Here is a 5,000-nt window from a genome sequence, read left to right as displayed (position 1 = left end):
TAATGGTTAACAAATAACGTAACTAGGGTGTGTCCCTTTAAGGACTATTTTGGCTCCATTTTGGATTGTTGTTAGTCATACGAAAATAGATATAATGAATTTCTCTCTCTTTTCTTTTTTGAAATAATTTCAGAACTGAAAATCTACGGCTTTAATTGCAAACCAGTACGTACAGACAGCTGATAATTCCATTCCACAAACACCCATCCGACAAGTAAACGGTGGTTGTCATAGAAACAGCAGGTATGAATCTATCACACGGAAGCCATGACAACACAGATGAAAACAGGGAGATGCGAAGATTAGAAAGTGGTATGTGCCCTCAGGTGTTCACAGACGACGTCGAGCATGAACTATACCCAGACTTCAGTGACGTCGCATTTCAGCTAGGCGTTATAGAAGATGCATTCCAGCCAGACTTTCCTGGGGGCACGTACCAACCAGGCTTCTTGGAATGCGAATATGAGCCTACATGTAGTAGTACGGAATCCGCATTTCAGCTACCCGTCAACGAACGAGCGTTTCGTCAAGGTATTACTGAAGGTGCATTTCAACCAGGCGTCAACGAAGGTGGTTTTCAGCAAGCATTCGCCGAAGATACATCTGATGCAGGCGCTATCGAAGGTGCATTTCAGCAAGGCTTCGCCGGAGGTACCTTTCAGCCCAGAGGTGCATTTCAACCAGGTGTCAACGGAGGTGTATTTCAACAAGCGGTCGCTGAAAATACATTTGAACCAGGCGCTATCGAAGGTGCATTTCAGCCAGGCTTCGCAGGGGGAACATTTCAACAAAGAGTTACTGAAGGTACATATCAGCTGGGCGTTACAGAAGGTGCTTTTCAACCAGGCGTTATTAAAGATGCGTTTCAACCAGGCGTTATTAAAGGTGCATTTCCACCAGGCGTTATTAAAAGTGAATTTCAACCAGACGTTGGTGAAGGAACACTTCTATCTAGCGTTACTCATGATACATTTCAGCCAGGCTTCGCAGGGGGAACATTTCAACAAAGCGTTACTCAAGGCGCATTTCAGCCAGGAATTTGCAAACTGAGTCCTCCGGGCGTTCCCACCAGCAGTCACAGCCATGGCCCCCGCACCGACAGCAAAATGGCGGCAGAATCACATGACGTCATAGCCAGACAAGAACAGCAACCAGTGACGTATTTGGAAAATGACGGACTCAGCAACGTGTTCATGAACACGTGCTACCTGATGATCGTCAACAGTCAAATGTCCAACATGCTGGAACAGCAGACGAGAGTGATCGATGCATACATGGACGGAATCAACATCCGAAATAGCAGTGGTGTGCAGACAAAGACCCACAAACAAGGGTAATTGGTGCATATATAAGCGTACGAGACAGGGGGCAGAGGGGCCACGGCCCCCTAATGTTGGAGCAAAACATCAAATTCGGGCAAAAATCATAGGTATTCGGACAAAAATCATACAGATATTCGGGCAAAATGTGCTAACCTGAGACCTTTTTACCTTGTATTTCCATCATTCTACCTTCAAAATTAGTTGTAATCCATGCAAAACTGCGTTTATGATTCGTTTGTAACCATATATAGCTGTTTTACAGTAATGTTAATATGAATAAATGTCGTTATTCAGATTCGGGCATTTTTTCGTTTAATTCGGGCAAAAGCCAGCCTGTTCCCCCTATTAAAATGGGCGCCCGTACGCCTATAGGTGCATATATGAAGTTAAACGTGGGGTACAAAGATATGCTCACAGACGAGTAACTAAAGTTTGTTTCTAAAATTTGTTTTGTTTAATGACACCACTAGAGCACACTGATTTATTAATGACCGGCTATTGGATGTCAAACATTTGGTCATTTTGACATATAGTCTCAAAGACGAAACTTCCCCCACCAAAAAAAATGTCCATTAGTAGCAAGGGATCTTTTAATTTTATATGCATCATCCCACAGACAGGGTGGCACATGTCATGGCCTTTGATATACCAGCCGTGGTGCACTGGCTGGAACGAGAAATAGCCCAAAGACGAGTAACTAGTGCATATTTCAACAGAAACAAGAGATAAACATATAGAACAAAAACTCACCGACAAGGGTAATTGATGCCACTGGCGTAGCCAGGATTTTATAGTGGGGGGGGGGGGGGGGGGGGGGGGGGGGGGGGGGGCTGGCAACCCACACTATGTAAGTATATATGTATGTATGTATTTAATTCTAAACAATATTATTTTCTATTTTTGACTCAGGGATTTAAAATTGATTTTGAATTGATCGTTGTGATATATAAGATATAACTGTTTTCCGGTCATCCTGTTTTAGTTTGTGTGGCTAGTAATATGTTTTATTTAGTTAAAGGGACATTCCTGAGTTTGCTGCATTGTAAGATGTTTACGACTAATAAAATATTTCTACGATTAAACTTACGTATTAAATATATTTTCTTGTTTAGAATATCAGTGTCTGTATATTTAATGTGTTTCTGGTCGTTTTAATATTTGTAAGAACCCCAAACTGCATTTTGTTTTCAAATAATTTCGTACGTACGAAAAAACTATATTTTAGGAAATAAGCTGAAATTTAACCTAGTACAAATATTAGAACGACCAGAAACACGTTTAATGTACAGTCACTGTTATTTTATGCATAAAAAACTAATTTGGTATGTAATTACAATCTCTGTTAGTCAATAACATCTTTAAAATTGCTGCAAACTCAGGAATGTTCCTTTAAGGAGTACACTTTAGGTATTAGCTGTTCAAAGCATAGTCAAGCAGCTAGTAATAATTTGTAACCGGCTAACAATATAAAAAAATTCTTAATTGTACACGGCATTGATTTAATATAATACGTATTTGTTGTGTTTTTTTAATTCTCTATAAAAAAAAAAAAATATTTGTCTTAACAATATTATTGGCTTGAACAGCTTGCCCGAGTTTATCATGACCACGTGCATTGTATATTTAAAATAATAGTGTTCTTGCAGACATGGTTGTATCTAGATGTCTGTATCATTGTTTTATGAATGGTTATTCTAAAAATAAAAAGTTAAATAAAAAAGAAATTTCAAACAAAATGTCTCAAGAGGTGTGTTTCGTCTTTTGAACCAACTATAGGTGGTGGTTCTACTGGCATTATTTCAAAATGTTCATCTAATGAATGGTCAGGTAGATTGAAGTGATTGGCGACCGGTCTGTCGACTTCATGCCAAATATAATACTTGTGACAAACTGGGGGGGGGGGGGGGGGGGGGGGGGGTGTGTTGTATTTTTTTACATAAATTACAGGTATACTAAAAATTTTACGTTAATTACAGGTATACTACATTTCTTTCAAATCACAGATCAAATCTGTCCGAATTTGATATTAAATTCTGGTCTGCTGACATTTGAAAGTTGACTGTGTTTTAATTAAGTTGTGAAGACTATGCATGGTTCTGTTACAAGTAGCAGAGGAACCAGTGTTTATCTTAGGTGGCTGGTTATCTGGGGTGGCTGGTTATTTGAGATGTCTGGGGTGACTGGTTATCCGGGATGGCTGGTTATTTGAGATGTCTGGGGTGACTGGTTATCTGGGATGGCTAGTTATCCGGGGTGGCTGGTTATCCGGGATGGCTGGTTATCCAGGATGGCTGGTTATCTGGGGTGGCTGGTTATCCGGGATGGCTGGTTATCCGGGGTGGCTGGTTATCTGGGGTGGATGTTATCCGGTATGGCTGGTTATCTGGGATGGCTGGGGTGGCTGGTTATCTGGGATGGCTGGCTATCCGGGGTGGCTAGTTATCCGGGATGGCTGGTTATCCGGGATGGCTGGTTATCTGGGATGGCTGGTTTGGGGTGGCTGGTTATCTGGGGTGGCTGGTTATCCGGTGTGGCTGGCTATCAGGGGTGGCTGTTTATCTGGGGTGGGTAAGTTATCTGGGATGGCTGTTTATTCGGGGTGGCTGGTTATCCGGGGTGGGTAGTTATCTGGGGTGGCTGGTTATCCGGGGTGGCTGGCTATCTGGGGTGGCTGGCTATCTGGGTTAGCTGATTATGCTGAAGTTTGTATGGTTTATAAGCTTTAGTTGTCATTAGGGAGTTTTCTATATCTCGAACAGTTTTAGATTTACTTTATATCTTGGAAACCGTGCTGAATATCCCCTAGGTTTTAAACACTAAATAAAGTGAACAAGCCCCATTAAAATTCTGTCTATTACTTGAATTGCTGTGAAAGCTAACACTCTGAGATTTAACAATGCCTTTAAAAGCATGGCTGGGGTGAAACGAACTGCAATACAGAAGTTTATGTATGTCTCTCGTTTGGAGAAGACTTTGTAGTCTAGGTAACCTTATGTTTCAAAGTGCATACCTTTGTGATTTGTTACATCCAAAACGTCAACTGACCGATCCGATATTGGAGTTTTAAGTTTGATGTTGCCATCGTGTTGTTTTGTAGCTCAAAAAGGTTCTACAATTCTGGTTTGGAATGTCGCCAAATAATAAGTATATCGTCGAGATATTTGAGATATTAGAGAGGAAATTTGCTTGATTACTTTAAAGCAGTCTCTTCCCATTCGGCGACAAACGCAGTTAAAGTTTCTTTTGTTTAACGACACCACTAGAGCACATTGATTAATTAGGCATCGGCTATTGGATGTCAAAAATTTGGTAATTCTGACGTAGTCATCAGAGGTAACCCGCTACATTTCTTTTTCTAATGCAGCAAGGGATCTTTTATATGCACTTCCCATCAGGAAAGCACATACTGCGGCCTTTGTTCTGTTGTGGTGCACTGGTTGGAACGAGAAAAAAACCCAATCAGTTGAATGGATCCACCGAGGTGGTTTGATCCTGCGACACAAGCACCTCAAGCGAGCACTCAACCGACTGAGCTAAATTCCGCCCAGCGATAAAGAGAGATGCAAAATTTGGACTGAAACGTTTATCCATAGCACAACCACACACCTGGTGATGCCTTTCTCCATCACACTCAAACTCATTTCCTTCCAGGCTTAATTCTAACGATTGTTACATGGA

At 41.3% G+C, this 5,000-nt stretch overlaps 1 long non-coding RNA gene across 1 annotated transcript in view; it reads right to left on the bottom strand.

Annotated features, from left to right (window-relative positions):
• Positions 1-5,000, bottom strand: part of LOC121377416 — a 63,041-nt gene that overhangs the window by 42,085 nt on the left and 15,956 nt on the right. The gene's annotated exons all lie outside the window — the stretch shown is intronic.

Source organism: Gigantopelta aegis, chromosome 7 (assembly GCF_016097555.1).
Source record: "Gigantopelta aegis isolate Gae_Host chromosome 7, Gae_host_genome, whole genome shotgun sequence".
Lineage (NCBI taxonomy): Eukaryota > Metazoa > Mollusca > Gastropoda > Neomphalida > Peltospiridae > Gigantopelta > Gigantopelta aegis.
Note: the sequence above shows the minus strand (reverse complement) of the source record. Positions and strands in the feature narration are given on the sequence as shown.